Source organism: Corella eumyota, chromosome 6, assembly GCF_963082875.1.
Source record: "Corella eumyota chromosome 6, kaCorEumy4.1, whole genome shotgun sequence".
NCBI lineage: Eukaryota > Metazoa > Chordata > Ascidiacea > Phlebobranchia > Corellidae > Corella > Corella eumyota.
Window position 1 is genome coordinate 9599273 of NC_137495.1, and position 18250 is coordinate 9617522.

The window sequence follows — 18250 nt, forward strand, 5'->3', positions numbered from 1 at the left end:
GTTACATAAAAGTTTTTTCAAATAATCGGACGAGGGTTATTTTTACCTTTTAACTTGGTTACTTTTAAGCCAAACACAATTATCTTATCAAATGATTGTACGCTTAATTTTAATGCTTGCTGCTTGTTGTGCAAAGGAAAGTTACAGTCAAATTTGCAATTTGTAACGCTGGTAATCCACTTATAATTAAATACTTGTTTCTTTATGAAGGTTAAGTTTAAAGATAAAAAGTTAAATTTTTTTATCAAATAAATTTAGTTACGTGTTATATCGTTGTACTTGTGAATCAACTTAATTTTTTAACCTGACGTTATGCCTACACTAGTGAAATTGAAAAGTTATTTATTTATTTCAAAAATCGTGTTTTAGTCATTTAAAACTAATGTCAGAAGTGGGATTCGAACCCACGCCTACATTCGGAGACCAGAACACCCATCACCGCTCAACAGCAAAGACTTTACCTTGAGTCTGGCGCCTTAGACCACTCGGCCATCCTGACATAATCCAATACAATTGTATAAATTTAATATTTACAAAAAATATTGCAATAAATGGTTATTTCTGTTCAACCAGGTGCTGCATTACGAAACTCATTAAATTAAAGATATCGTGTGGCGAATTTTCTAATTATATTGCTATTATGGGTTAGTAGATACAAAATCTTGACTTACTTCTTTAAAAAATAAACGCTAAATTTACATTATGTCAAAATTCATTTTTATTAACCAACATTTGCACATCAAAAAGGGAAAAACATTTTTCTAAAAAATATAGACAAATCAAAAAAACAAATTTAATTTAAAGTCCCATTATAAAAAGATTTGCAAATATAAATCGCAAATTTTATTTATTTCTAAATCAGAAAAAGTAGACTATTTATTAAAATTTTTAAATTTAACAATAATAGTTTCAAACATGAAAAGGCGTTACTGGGGATCGAATCCAGGCTCTACTGTTTACAAGACAGGCGCGTTACCACTAACCTATAACACCCTTTCTGAATATTAAGGTATTGAATTAATATCAAAATAAAAAGGAGAATTTAAAATCAAAATTTTTTATAGTTTATATATTCTCACTTATTATCGTTTACTGTTTTAAAAGTTGAAAACTTATAAAAATATAATTTTTTTTCTTTTGCACTTTAAATGACTAAACTTATTCGTATCAAATAAAGCTTAAACTTTCGTTAGAAAGTTCCAGATTAAGTAAACTTATTACCATTTTTGAAACAAATTTTATGTATTATATTGGCTTATCTGGATATCATTAATTAATATAATTTAATATATTTTAACTTTATTCATTTTAAAGCACGACATTTTTTTCTATAAAAAATATTGTCTTTAAATTTTTCAAATGTTTAATAACGCATATTAAATTATTTTTTGGTTGTTCACGTTTAATTAACAAATTTAAAAACAACAGAGTCGGGTAAAATTACCAGTGGGATAATGTGGGGTTATATACATTTAAAACATAACAAAATTTGTATTTAGAAATATAAAGCAATAATATAAAATACTTTCAATTAGTGTGCTCACTTTTTAAATCTTGACATAATTTTGTAATGTTGAGCATAAATAATCTACTTAACAATCTTGTTTTAGTATATTTTACAAAATCACAGAAGGATCGGGATGTGTATAATTATCTATTCAGAATGTTTTTTTTACTTTAGGTTCATTTAATAAATAAATATTTTTTTGGTCCTTGTACATTTTCAGTACAGCGTAGGTTAAGTTTAAAGAGTTGTTCAAGCAATTAAAAAAAAGCAAAAATATCTTTAACAGTTGCACGACTAAAATAAAAAAGGTAACTATTAATTAAATTTGTATAAATGGTAGTAAGAATATCATTTGCTTTTTTTGTCTGACGTAAACAAACATTTAAATGTTGTTTTACATTTTAGAAAATTAAGCAAGCAATTAATTTCTTTTTTAATGCAAAACAAATCGGTAAGCATTAAAATGCTAAGGTTTGATTTGTTACTTTTTTTATTTTAATTAATCAAACTCAAATTAATTTTATTACAGTCACGAAATTGCATAGTTGTAAAGATCTTTAGGAAAAAAACAACTTTTAAAAACCTTCGGTAAGCAATTTCATCTTTAAGGTAAGATTCTTTTTTTTAACCTAAAATATTTATTTTTTTAATGCAGAGTAACCCCTTGTAAAATTATACTTATTTTAAAAAAATACTTACTTAGGAAAACAAAAAAAAATTGCTAATTTCAATATAATTTTAAACTCTTGATAGCTATAGGCTTTAAAATCTTAATAACTTACCAGTCAGTGATCAACTCTTTTTTAAAAGTTTTTAAACGATTGAACTTGTTTTGTTAAGTCCATTATTAGAAATCGGAGCGGAATATTGCAACAGACATTTTACGAAATAACAAATAACTTTTTATAGTGTAACATTCTGGCATGTGTGTTTATTATAATTGTTTGTGAACGATACTATAATACATAATTAAAAAATACGTGTGTATGTCATTAAGTATGTTAGTGTTACATGAGTTAAACAAGTAAATTAAAAAATCAACATGAAATAATTTTACTAATCACATTGGGTGAAATTATTGTTTTATAAAAATGCATAAAAAAGAGAACACAGTTATTTTATGAAGTTTATTCCACTGTATTTAAATCTAGTTTAAAAAAGTTTATTTTATGTAGACTGTAGAATCAATTGTAATAAGCCTATTACAATCAATTCTAAGTTCAAGCTAGTTCAATGTCATTGACCGAAAACGTACAACAATTATTCTTGTTACAACGGGCGTCAACTCCAAACAATGCAAACTAAAATCGCCCTTAACGAGAATTAGCCACGTAACATGTACGTAGAAGGCCAGCGGCTTTACAACGAACGAACTTTTATTACCTCTCGGTTTTGCTATAAATACTGGAACAATTTAAACATTCTTCACCTACTGATAGTTGGTCATCGTTACATCGTCGGGCCAATCTACCGATAGTTGGCCACCGTCGCATCTTGCAATAACTGGACCTACAGTAACGTAACTTTTAATCAAACCGTGTAAGTGTTTTGCCGTTTTACAATAAAAGTATTACTGTTACCGTCTTGTCGTTTATAAATAAAATTACCAAACCAAATAATCATAACGAATGAAGTCGGTAAACGGAGTCAGGTCAAACAATTAAACCAAAATAACTATAACAATAAATCTAGTAACTCTACAAATGGTGATCTCCCGACGTGATTAAAGGTTAATAATATAGTTGTAGAGTGCTATAATTAACCTCGAATACGCAAACCTTTCGATATTTCAAACCTTCCGAATTACGATTTAAAATAAGTCTCCAGTCAAAAACTTCCATAGTTGTAGAGGTCTTTAGAAGATATTTAATTTTTTAAAACCTTCGGTAAACTATTTCATCTTGAAGGTAAGATTGTTTTTTTTTAAACCTAAAATATCAAATTTAATTTTTTAGATACAAAGTAACCCCTTGTAAGAAATCTTAATTAATTACCAATTAGTAATCCATATTAGTATATCAACATATATAAATATTGCTTTCTTAAAAGTTTTAAACGATTGAACTTGTTGTTGAGTCTTTTATTAGAAATCGTAAGCCGGATGATGATACATGCGTGTCATGACTGTTTTACTTGTTTTTATAACGTAAAATTCTGGCATGTGCGTATGGTATTGTGGTATTTATTAAATTAATCTTAATAATTTATATCCATTTGTGTTTTTCTACATACACTAAAACGTTGTAGCATTAAATCCTTCATATGTTACGTGCTTTCATTTTAATCGTAAACCTACATATAAATATTTAATAGTTATGCCGCAAAACATTTCATAAAAATGATTTTATCTGCACTTCTATTTATTGCTAGCATTCGCTTTAAAAAGATAATTAAAAAGTCGAGTAAATAAATAGATATTACAATAACTACAACATTTGCGCGACGAAAAATGACAAAAACAATTTAATGATTTAAATCATACTATAAGAATTAATGTTTTAATAAACATTTTAAATTAAATTATAGCATAGTCACCAAACCTCAAATAGATTAAATTAATTTTAGTTAAGATTAATAAAATATTGAAAAAATAGACACAAAAGAAAAAAAGATGCAATAAAAAAAATTAACAAAAACACAGTATTTAAATGAACTTTAAATTAAACATAAAGGTCGCTCTTACCCCACCTAAGAGTTTATTTAAGTTAACATCTATAAAAAAAGTTAGTCAACAATTATTTAACTTATGTTTTCAAAATTTGTTTTGATTTTTTTTACAAAATTTTTAAAAAATGTACTTTAATATGAACATTTGCTAAACCAACCCATAACCAAGCTTTAATTTAGGCTTTTACAAAGGACCACAAATAGGTTTCTTTTAGGTTTAGCTTAGGCTAAAGATTTCGATGTTTAACCTACAGTTGGAGAAGTTTAAATGGGAGGCCTTATAGCGACCATGGGAAGCCAACCACTTCCCCGTACGTGAATATTGATTGGTTCCATAAGCGCGTTTGATCAGCTTTTAGTGACCTTGGGCCAATAGCAACATCACCGTAAGATTTATACAATTTTAAAGGTGTGTTACAATTGGTTGACATGTTTATTCTATTGACAAAATGTTGCAATTCATCAAACACAAATTAACTTAGAATTTTGCAAACATTGCGCAATTATTTCGCAGAATTTTTGCAATTACAACTAACACTGACCTTATAAAATCATCAAGTTATATAAAAAACTTCATAATATACTTATTTGTCCTTGATGTTATCAACGAAATTCGTTTATTCATAATATTATTGATTCCCTAAGTACAACAACCTTAATAGCATATTTGCTTACAATATAAATTTGTTTAATGTTTTTACATGATATTGAACTATAAGGTTGTGCGTCATATTTGGCTGACACCACCATGTTATAAATACCTATTTAGTTTAATGAAAACTACCAAATTGTTCGGTATGAGATAACTAACTGCTTTAAATTGTAATAAAATTAACTTTAAAATTTTGAAAAAAAAATTAACTTTAACCAAAAACAATAAAAACACCTTTAATGGGATTCGAACCCAATACCACCTTACCAGCAATTAGCAACACATAAACAGTTTATTATATTAGATATAAGAAAAAATAACAAATTAAATATGAAAGTTTAGTTGCAACAATAAAGTAGTTTGTGCAAATAGTTAAATAAAAATTTAATTAACACATACGCAAACATAACTTTTGGGCCTCTACTTTAAAAAAAAAAAAAAACCTCATAAACTCAATCATACAAGATAGCAGTAACTTTTGACTAATTTTCTTAAATTTAAAAATTGCCTTTTTCTACTTGTTTTAAATCAGCTATTATAAACGAATGTTATTTTGCTGAAATGGCATATTAATTGCTATGCCAAAGTGGTTAAGATATATAGAATAACTTTACAAAAAAAATACCAGAATTTATAAACAAAACCTTTTTTTGAACAGTGGTGCTCTGGGTTTATGTTGGCGTAGATAACAAAGATGGCTCAATGGCTAATTAACTACAAAAGAAGAAGAATTTCAAAAAATGGCAGCAACGCGAAATAAATCTGGCAAAATTTTTGATTAGTTGACTGTAAACTCGTTCCTTTAACCATAAAGTAGTTTATAATTAGTAAAATTTTACCACCCCAGTGTTGAAAAAAGGTTAAAAACTAAGTAATAAAACATTTTAAATTTTAGTTTTTAAACTTATTTATTTACTATTAACTGCAGTTTTTATCTTGCATGAAACGTATTTTGTTTATTTAGTCCTAAAAAACAAGTTAAAAAGTTGGTGGTTTTAACATAATTCGCCCCTTAGACGAGCCACCAGAGGTAGTTAGTTCATAAGCTTAATTTAAAACTTTGTTTTAAAAAATATAGCGGGCTTTGTCGTAACTTTATTAGATTACAACATCACAATTGAATTAAGCGTTTCAGAAGATATCTGAATGCAACATGTGTTTAACGTGTTTATTATTAAATTAATTAAGAATTGTCATAAATTTGCCAAATGGTGTTCAAATTTTAACTGTAAGGTATAGCTTTAAGCCAAATTTGACGATTTTTCATTTTCATTTAAACAGCCAAACAACTGGCAGTCAGACAGTTTAAGTTATTAAAAGTTAAACATAAGTTAGTAGGAGACTGTTTAATTAAGAATACGTAATTTTCCGATTTGGTGACCCACAAGACTTTCAAAAAAACTATTTTTCGAGAACAAATGTTTGCTTACAGAGTACCAGAATTTTAAAATTGTAAACCTAAGCAAACAGGAGTAGTGAACAAGTGGCATATGCATTTCTATACACTTTCAAACGAGCTACGATTTTCTGACTGCAACTTATTTCTTGCCTGTAAGCCGACATTCAACACGTTTATGTCTACAAAGCCCACAAATGGCTCGTCTACTTTTACGCCCAAGTTGGCTTACCTACGCCCACAGAGGCTAATTTATTGTCCCTTTTAAATGTCACTCGTCGCATGCAAACCCACGACACAGCTCAAGAGTAAAAAAGATCGCAACATGTCAATCAGTTCACTTTTCAATTTTCATTTGTTTTTTTCGAGGAAGGTATTAATTCTGCCTAAATTTTATATGCCAGAAATGAAACTTTTTTCAAAGGCATCTCACCAAACAACGCACTCTAAAATCGCCCTTAACAAGAATTTGCCCCGTAACCTGTATGTTTTGCAATAGCAGCATGAACAAATACTTTGAGAAGGGAAAATGTAGGATAATTTGAATAACTTACTTTAATTCTATGACGTAACCTTTCTCCTTTTTTAGGCTATTTACCTTTTTTTCACAGTATTTTCATTTGTATATAGCGTATATACTATGTGTCTGTTTGAGCGCCATAGTGTGAAGAGGGAAAGTGGTGGCGGAGAGATATAGCGGTGGTGGCCGCACAAACGGTTGTGGTGTAGAGCGAAAAAGTGTATGTTATGATAACTTATAGTTTGAAGAAATAATATTTTATTCTGTAACAATTCATAATTAGTCTCTATTCTATTGTGTTTTTGCATATTGACTCGCCAACGTATTACCAGAATTAATGAGAAGTATTACTTGCCTGTGAAATATACAACGTTCAAGGTTATTCTGGTGTGTTGCTTATTATTAAACTTAAGCAATAACAGCAAACGGAGTCAAACCTTTATTAACTTAAAAGGTTAAACAATACAGAACAGTCGGATTTCACCATAGATATTATTCTAGTCGGAATATATCCCTATAAACTATTACTCAAAATAACTCTACCTACAGGATACACAATTTAACGCATAATACAGACGATTACATCATTTTTATTGCTTTTAACAACGATTAAGACTATAATCACATTTAATTTATATGAACCACAATGCAGACTGCTGCGGTCACTCCCGCTCATCACAGCTTGTGTAAAATAATTTTATCATTTGGCTTGTGAAAGCATTGAAAGTAATGTCATAAAGGCAAGTTAATTATTTAACTGTTATTAACAAAACAACTTGGTTTATTTTAGAATGGTTAACAAAAAGAGTTCGCATAAAGTTATTTATTTTGGCTTTAAATAATTTAAATAAATCAAAAATGGTTGTAAAACTTATGCAGCAGATTTTTAACACTACAAAAAGGAAAATCTGCCGTTAGAGTAGAGGATGACTTTAAATACGACCAATATCGGTTTATTTACAAGGGTAACAACAAAGCATCAGGCTTGTATTTACGTTATTTTCATATTAAAGACCGTATGGGAATCGGAAGACAAACGTTGAATGGGTTTAAACGATACGTTTACTCAACCATTGATGCAGAAACGAACGAATGTAAAGAACCCACCTTAGATTTAATTCATTATGTTTCTACTATGAAATCGACCATGGATAACATCGATAAACATATAAAATTAAAACAACCAAAAAGTGTCTATACAGCCCTTAATGCGGAAAAAGGTACAGGTGACCATAACAGAATGCCAGTAGAACGACCTAGAAAGTACAAAACCGAAAATATTTGCATTAAAAAAAGGCAGACTGACCAATGACGAATTCTTTAGCGCTAAGGAATATGCAATATATACCAAAGATTTTGTTCGTTTATTTAATGCATATCCTATTTGGTTGTTAATCTCGCGGACGTTGAAATTTTAAAAACCACCAGAAGATTGTTGACCATTTCTAACGACGATATATTATTTAAACAATTAATATCTTATGACACTACTTTTTTAATGGGGAACTTTTATATGTCGGTTTTGGTTTGTAGAAATGTGAATTTAGAAAATGACCCAATCGTGAATCATGTTATTTGTGATGTAGATTTTTAAATTAAAAAACACGGAGGAACATTGGATGATAAAGTGGTTTTAAAAAAATGATATTATTAATCCAATTTCAGCGAAGTCTATAGAAGAATTTAATACAAAATATGTGGTGTTATCAAGCACGTGGACGAATGAATTTAAAATTTATTTTGATAACAATTTAAAAACAGACCTTTTACACCACGGATGTGATTTTATATCCATTAAGTATGCAGCATTCAAAAATAGCCCAGCTGTTTGTTACAAACAACATAAGTGAGAGCATCACGTGTTAAAAGCGGGCGTTAATCATAAAGAAATGCCCCTTAATGTCATAACATTTAAACAAGTTCAAGATGTCTATTTATATGATTTTTAACGGGCACTAGCTGGATTTGAAGAATATTATTTAAAACAAAAATTTATATGTATGAGAATTAATCGTAAAGAAATTGTTGAAGTTTACGACTCCACGCGAAATGTTCGACTCAACATTTGATTGTCCCTTTTATGTTTTATCAATAAAAGGTAAAAAATCATCAATTTCGAAGGCAACAACGCCAAAAAACTATAGAAAAAAACAAAAAATAATTAACCCATGGCAAAACGATGAAAAGAAATGTCGGTATCGACCGTTGATTATAAGGGAATAATGGAATCCGGCTGGTTAAATGACAGAGCAATAGAGGATAGCATAACTCAATTCTTGGCTTTTTCTGAACATAGACATCTTCTTTTGAAATCAATTTTATTTCAAAGCGGGTGTGTTAACGCAACAGATGCAATTTCTGATTTCATTTGTTTTAATAGGCCCATTAATGAAGACCAACTTTTTATGATTGTAAATCCAGGAAATCATTGGCTTTTTATTTATTTTGATTTGGATAATAAAAAAATATTGTCGTTTGATTCCCAGCCCCGCAACATCCCTCGGCCTTTAAACTCAATCCCGCAACATCCCTTGGCCTTTAAACTCGACCCCGCAACATCTCTTGGCCTTTAAACCCAACCCCGCTTCGGCCTTCAAACTTGATCCCGCATCATCCCTCAGCTTTTAAACTCAACCCCGCAACATCGCTTGGCTTTTAAACTCGACCCAGCAGCGTCACTTGGTCTTTAAACTTAACCCCGCATCGTCCTTCGGCCTTCAACCTTGACCCCGCAATATCCCTTGGTCTTCAAAATCCCCCGCATGATTTCTCAACTTTTAACTTGATCCCGCATCATTCCTCGGCCTTTAAAGCAAGTTCTGCAATAAATTTCGCCCGTCCCGCATTAAATTCTGTCTCGTCCCGCACTCTGCAAATTTTTGTTAACTTTTCGCACCACGCGGTTTAGTATGTTGGGTTCCCGCATCCCGTACTTTAGTATTATCCATTATTTCTACCTGTAAGACCTGGCGCAAAATAACTTCAATATCTTGAGATCTCATAACGATGAATTTTAATTGTCTTAGCTTTTCTAACATTTAACAAACTCTTTATTGCAATTAAACAAAAAAAAAACTAACTTAACATTTTTGCAAAAATATTGCTTAGTCACATGTTATTACTCAGCATAAATTACGTCAAATTATTTGATTAAATTTCGATATATCCTTGATGTAAGATGTTCGCCTTTAAGCATTGATCATAAGTTAAATAAAAGCTTTAGGTTATTAAAAAATTGTATTATTATATAAATGAACTTAAATTAAAAAAAAACACAAAAGTCAAGCTAGTTTACAGTCATTGACCGGACACGTACAACAATTATTCTTGTTACAACAGGCGTCCAAACAACGCATTATAAAATCGCCCCTAACGAGAATTAGTCACGTAACCTGTACGTAGAAGGCCAACGGCTTAACAACAAACAAACTTTTATCGCCTCTTTGTTTTGCTATTAATACTGAAACAATTTGAACTTTTCCTACCGATAGTTGGTCATCGTCGCATCTTGCAATAGCTGGAACTACGAACCGTGCTATTTTACTGTCAGAACCGTAACGTTAGTCTGGCTGATCTTGTAACGTAACTTTTATAATCAAACCGTGTAAATGTTTTTCCGTATTACTGTTACCGTTGTGTCGTCTATAAATAAAACTTAAAACAAAATACTAAACCATATAATCATAATAAAAATGGAGTCGGTAAACGGAGTCTAAACAATCAAAATAATTGTAACGATAAATTACGAACGGTTAGAAAGGCCGGGTCCCAACTTCAAACCTTTTTCTTATTGCTCTCTCTTAGACATGCGCCAATGATTATGATTTTCAAAACGAACTGCTATTTTGACGTAACAGTTGTCATTCCAAATTCGTTAAGCTCGTATATTAATTCATTAATTTTTTTATTTTAATTAACATAAAACATGGTCAAAGCTAAACAAAACATAATAAATACATTTTCAAGACTGTTTTTTGATAAACCACATATATATATACAATTTTATACTACATGCATACGGGTAAGAAATGAATTAAATTTCTTCAGACCAAATATTAAGTAAAGCCACTTTTAATGCAACATAAAATGTCGCAAAAAATAGCGGGAAAACTAAATTATTTTGTAAATAAAACTAAACTTAGTTAAAAAAACACCCACCACTTGCAATTAAAATTAAAACGTGGTGGAATATCTCTGTAAAAAGTGCCTTTAAAACCAGCAAGAAATCGACTTTTTACTATTATTTGCAAGGTAAATTTAGAAAAGTCCATATACAAATTAAAACCTAAAAAAGAAAGTAAAATATACTAAAAAATAATAATATAAACCAATACACAAGCTTTTTGAATATTTACATATCTAGGTGAAACAATTTAATGTGTTCTGCAAAGAAAATAATTGTAACAAGGGTTTTATGTTTACCGATGGTTTACGTAATCACCTTAAAATTGAAGGAGAAGAATTAAATCCAACATTTATTACACAAGAAGATTCTAAACTTAAATTAATAATATTGAAAAAACAACAATTCCTTTAAAAAATTTTACAATCTTATAATTGTAAAAAAATTCACAGATTTTCTAAATTGGAAAGTTGATGTAGAAAAAAAATGCTTTGTATTTTGTACAAAAGACGCAACAAAGGCATTCAATGGGTTATTTAGTTTTAAATATAAATGCAATAGGCGTGGTTCTTTCAAAATTACTTTTGTTGAGGGTAAGCGCCATTTAAAATCGCAGGGTACTCGAAAAATAGGACAACTGTGTACCGCGTCTGTACAAGTCATTGAGTCACTGCTGCACTATAGCCACTGCATACGTTTAGGTCACATTTCAGTTCCTAAAATGGACAAAATTAAATTACAAGGTACATTTATTCCTACAATAATTGTTATGATTTTTATTGCTTTAAAATTTTTAGAAAATAAATGGTTATTTCTAGAAAAATTAGATATTGGTGTCACCTCAAAAGGAATAAACAATTTTTAAAATTTATTATATCTAAAGAACTATATGAAACATTCCAATGATTGCTTGAGTGTTGGGATTCTGGTAAAAGAAATAAAGTAGGCAAAATGTGATAATACAAAAAATGCAAAAATTAGGCTTGAATTAGAAACGGGTTAAAAAACTAAAATTAATTAATTATTATCCATTGTATTTTTGGAAAAGCAGAGCTTTAAAATTAATAGTTACAATTATAAAATATTACTTAAATAAATATTTTTTTAGAACCTGAAGAGAGGGATAGCTACCCAAAAAATAAACAAATTAAAGCAAAATACGTAAGTATTACACTGGTTGCATATCAGACTGTACTAAATGGGTATATTTTATTTATTAATGGGAATAAAAGTTCCTACCTTTTTTTAGAAATAGAAAATCTTTGGTCCTCTCAACATTGTAGCAGGTTGAAGCTTTTGCATAGAACCTTTACCTAACCAAAAAGGAGCTTTTGCTGTTATCAGCCAACAATTGGTTTGACAATAAGGTATTACATAAGGCCTAAAAGTAACAACTTTACAGTTCAAAATAAGTTCAATTAACACTAACTGTTCTCTGAACAAAATTATAATTTAGATTATGGTTGCTGTAGTGTTAGCAATAACGCAAAAGGTGAGTAAGTAAGAAATATCTAAATAACATTTTAACCACTTTTTATTAGTAAGTCTAGTTAGCATGAAATACTACCATATGCTTTAACTTGATAGCTCAACACAAACTGGAGATTGATACCGACTCATATATCTTCACTTTATTTTTTTCATGAAAAGTTTGATAAAAACTTGAAGGAAAATAGCAAGTTGGTAAGACAATATATATATTTATATAATGGTATTGTGGAATTGATTGCTTGTGCAACCAATCCCTTTACGTGATACGGGGTGATATGAGAGACGGCATATAAAGGATATTTTGTGTTATGTGTATGGACATCGTGAAGCTAACTACTGCTAACAAAATACCAAACGTGGTAATACAGAGACTACAAGCAAACTATGGGCAGTTCTGCAACGCCTGGTGCGGAAATGACGATATTAGTTAGAACCTAACTAACCCGAAGATATACAGCTGTATCAGGAATTAACGCTGACGCACCAGGAATAATTAAGCTTCACGAGAACACGAATAATGGTTTATGGACAAACTCCGGAATGTGCTGTCAATCATTTATTATTTCGTATCGCGTGACACGTCATTTGTTTCCCTTATTTGAGTGATGTAATCGCCTATATATATATTGGACTTATTTTACTCGATTTTCAGAGGATATAAAATTATGTGTTAAAAGTATAGTTAACGTTGCGATTATTCGCATTTGTTATTATGTATCGCTAAGTTTACCGCCGTTTCATTAATAAAAAAGTGTAAACTGTTATCATACAACCAAGTTGTCAATAAATTAGCTAGCCATCTAGTTAACAAGGAGTCAATAACATTTTCAAGTAAACCCGTTCAAACAAATAAATAACTATAAACTCTACAGTATATATGCAAAGTTTCTACAGATTTTTATAGAAAATATATTGGAAACATGTTATTGCAGTTAACAAGTATGTTCAACGGATAATAAACCTTAAAGAGACAAATAGTTGGCAGGAAGTCCTAAAGATATTAAGCAAGGTTTAATTTAAAGTATTTAGCGAAGTTTAAATCTAAAATAAATTTATATGTACGTTTAAATACTACAGGCTTTAATAATAAAAAAAAGACTTACGTGTTTCTGTGCTCATTGCAATAGCAACATTGAACTTAAAAATGCAAATGTTGCTCTCGTTGGGTACATTTTTCTTGGACAGGAAAAAAACAATTTGCAAGCCATGAAACATTTGTTATGCCATCACTGCAAACATTAAAAAAAGATTAGTTTTATTACAAAAAGTCATTACATGATTTGACAACTTTAGTGTAGCCTAAAGAAAAAAAAATGATTTAACTTGTGTTATATAGATTAAAGTTTGATCTGGTTGTTGCTTGTTTAGAATAATTTTAGAAAGGCTCATACTTGATTCTAAGAAAAAAAATTATTTGTTAGTAATAAGTTCTTTTAAAACAATTTTTTAGTATGTTTACAAAATATGAAGTTGCTTTGTATTAAAAATAAATAATTTGGATTTGTAGAGACAAAAAAGTATCGTATAATGTATCTAAAACACAGCATTAAACAAGATTTATTTATATATCATTATTCTCGATGTGGAAAGGTCGAATGCGCGACCTAAACAAAGAGTAACATCAGTTACTCATACTTTCACATTATATTTATGATGAAAAGGTTGCTCTTAAGCGTTAAACCTTGCTAAAGCTAAAACAACAAGTTTAAATAAATTTTTGCATTCTTTTTAAAAAATTGTATGTTAATTAATGGTTTTAAATTTGATTTAGGCAAGTTTTTAAAGAAAATCAAAAAAGATTTACTGCCTGACAAGTAGACTCAAGGGCAAACTTTTGTAATTGAGGAATAATTTGGTTAATTTCAGCTAATAGCTTAGTTAGACATCTTTTTACAGGACCATTTGGTAAGTGCAACAGTCAGTAAATACATATTTTTGTCTGTCTGTTTAATATTAAAACTGTGTTGGTGGAATACACTAACAAAAGTAAGGTTGATTTTATTGCAGCTCAAGCAGATAAATCGATTAATATTATCGTAAATGGTTATTGTGTTTAACAGTTTTTGTTATATGACAAGGCCAATAATCCTACATGATAAACATGTGCAATGGGTGGAAAAGTTGCTTTCAAAATTAAAGTAAGCTATGTAACAATAAATACTTTTTGAATAGCCCATTAGTTAAATAGCCTATTTTTAATGCAAGCATAGGCTATTTATGAATAGTTATGTACATTACACAAACACTTAAGCAATAAGAGTAGGACAACAATATATACATGGATTGATGTTTTGATTGTGAAGAAAAGAGAAAGAATGACTAGGAAGGAGAGGGGGTGGTGGAGATTTAAGTATGTGGAGAAGGTGAGAGAGATTTGTGATATATAATATTTATGTTTTTATTAAAACTTTAAATAATTTTTTTTTAAAACTTTAAATAAAATTTAGTTAAAAAACTAAGATGAAAATCTTGCTAACTTAATATTTATTAGTAATTTTTTTAATTGTTTTCAACACTGAGTAGGGGAAAATTTTTAACTTTACGCCCGTTCACACGACAGGTAACTTTGCGCTGCGTTACGAGTTCTAGGAATTTCTTTTTAACGGGTTGCATAATCAAGAGAATTATTTGTGATGAAATACGTGGTGATTTGTTGGAGAAATAATAAACTCAAATGCCGCTGGCACGGGCAGCGGCGATAATTAACAATACAAATCTCTTCATTAAATCACCTGCCCAAACGCCAAAAACAGAATATTTACTAAGACATGAACAGATCGTAATCAATATTCAACAAAACTGTCCATAAACCCATTTAAAATTATGAACAGAACAACATTTTTAATTAGCGCTTTTATGGTGCTATAAGGAACAAACCAAGAAAATGATTCAACCCAAAGCAGCCCTCGACTCGTTAAAAACTCGTGCGTCAATCACCACCCGTCATGTACAACACCATTTCGGGTATATGAACCCAGTCATATTCTAAAAGAATATAGAAAGGTATAGAATAAAATATTGTCAGAAGGCTGCGGCGACAAAGGGGAAAAATTGGTATCTGAGAAACTTGAGATGCAGTAATTGCTGATCTAGACTAATTAATATACCGGTCTCTACCCGGGCGTCGACTAGCAGCCCTGACATAATATGGCACAGTTAATTGCATAATGTTAGTTTTATTAATATTGTATTTAGTAACAAATTTAACGCCCTTTTGTAGTGTAATGTAACTTTTATTGTAAATGTATTAAGTTAGATGTATTATGTAGTTTTATTTCGCTATTTTCACGTTCGTTAATATAATCCGTCACCACGAGATCTTACAACAGTTAGACAATTAAGTTAGTAGTCTTAAAAAACCTTAAAAGAATAATAGATTGTTAAGTCAATATGAACTCTTAATTTAATGCTTAAACTTAACATATAAATTAAACTTCCGATTAGGGGTCTTAAACAAAACCAAACCAATTAATAATCATTCTATAATCATGAAAGATATAAGTTTGATAATAGTACACTGTTACAATTGAATAACTCACCACAAGTCCTACAAAATTGGTAGACACCCGTCCAGTGATTTTACAATTAAATATACGGTTTGTGGGCTCTGTTGAACTTTAAACACGCAACTTGATCTTACGAACTGGTAAACCGATTTTATTTTTAATACATTTTTGGTATTTATTTGCGACTAGCACAGTTGAAAGTCAGTCATTTAGCTAGCCAGGATATCTCTTTGTTATTGTACGTTTTTTTATAATCCTTTAATTTTAATCGGCTTTTGAACTGTTGATTTGTTTTGGTCATTGTAAAGTCTTTGTTAAAATTTGTTTTAGCAAACGATATATTTTTTTATTTTGTAACAATAGTTTCTTTGTAAGTTTTCTAATTTGAATTAATTGGTTAATTGCATATTTGGTATTAGTTTTTCTTGTTGTTTCTATTTTTTTGGAATAATTGCGTGTTAGAGAAACATTTTTTGTAACATTATGGACAAGATTTTCAGCAAGCTTAGTGGTAGTAAGAATAAGGCAAACCCTGAAGCTGTTTTTCAGTTTTCCACTGAAAATAATAACTTTGAGACTATTTAGAAACCCATAATGTTGTTGCCAGTACTAAACATAGTCCCTGATTTCCTAACAGCCCCGATAACTATACGAGTATTTCCACTCAGGCTAACCTTTCTAGCCAGTCTAATTTAACGACCTCGGCACATTTAGAACCAAGACCTTCTCATGTGTAGGATAATTCGGATATTATCCTAGCATCAAATCACGTGTTATATCAAAAGAGGCACACCACGTCATAAACTTTGAATTATAGCCCGAAAGGCTTATTTTGCTGCCCAGAACTTCAAGTCGTGTTAGCCGGACATACCAAGAGGTCGTTAACTACCTGCATCGGTTTCCTGTTGCACGCAAACACGTTCTTGACCTGGCGGCCCAAATTAACATAGTTTGTTTTAAATATATGACGTAGCCCTTTCTCTAAATTTATTCCCCCTTTTTCAAAGCATTTCTTATTATTGTATTATATATGTGTATGTCGAGAGACCTCTAACGGTCGTCGTAGGTGTAGAGCGGAGTGTATGTTATACTAATAATTTGTTGTAATATAGTATATATATATTATCGTTTTTTATAGTAAATATTTATAAATTGTAGTAGTACTTTATTTATGTATTGTTTTCATCTTTAAATAAAAATAAAAACAGGTTTAAATTTGTGGTAAAATACATTTAGAAAAAACATAAAATAATAATTAAAAGGTGAAAAACAAAAATAAAATAATATTTACTTATTTAACAATTTCGTTTTTAAGGCGTTGTTTTTCATTTGGTGTTTAACTTCCTTCCATATTTTTTTTTTTTTCTAAATTTATCTTTTTCTTCCTGGAATTCATTTTCCTTTTGAAGCAGAGAAAGGCGTAATTCTGCTTCCGATTTGGCCGGTCTTGAATTTGAAACATTTTTTGTTGTACCTATTGCAATTTTTTAACATTAAAAAAACATTCCAAAAAATAGATATAATTATGAGAAAAAATCACCTTGAGCAAAAAAAACGTCATCCAAAACAGGGAAAGTTTTGGACAAAAACGCCGACGCATCGTCGTCGAACAAATTTCCCAACGGAACCATTTGAGATGGAATTATTGCTAAAAATAACAAGTTTTTAGCAAATAGTATCAACGCATTTTGATACGAAATATTTACTCGAGACTTGATCTGACATTGTTTCAAGCGCAGGGGATGGTTTCCCTCCTCCGGTCTTAAAAATTTCCCTTCGTTGGAACTTTACATCCTCTTTGTTTTTTTAATGTTTTTCGACAATTGCTAAGTTTGAGCCGAATTTCTTGTAAGTTTTGTGTTCGAAGCATTATATAGATTTGTAATTTCTTCCCAGGTTTTGTTTTTTTGTAACAGTTACAAAATCATTTTTTTACATTCTACGATGTTAATGAACTTATTTGTATCTTCGTTTAAAATATTTATGAGTAGTTGCCTGTCATCGCAATCAAAGTTTTTTCCCCGTTTTTTTTGGTTACTAATTCCATTTTGTTTTAATTATTTGAAAAAATATGGTACACAGTTTTTTTGTAAACACAATTGTAACCATAGAGATACTAATATATACACTAGAGTGGGCATCACAACAATTTTGTGTCGAAAGTTCAAGACCGATTTGCCATACTAGCCAGAGTTGCCAAAAAATTATTATTTAATAATTATTATTATTTTTTGTTTTGTTAAATAAAGTGAAAACATTTTATTTTGTTTATAAAAAATATACTTTAAATTAAATTGTTTTAAATTAAAGTATGTTTTAAAAATATTAATATTTAAGAGGATTTGGCCTTGTCGACTGGTTTCGTGATTTACCACGCGGCTCGATCAA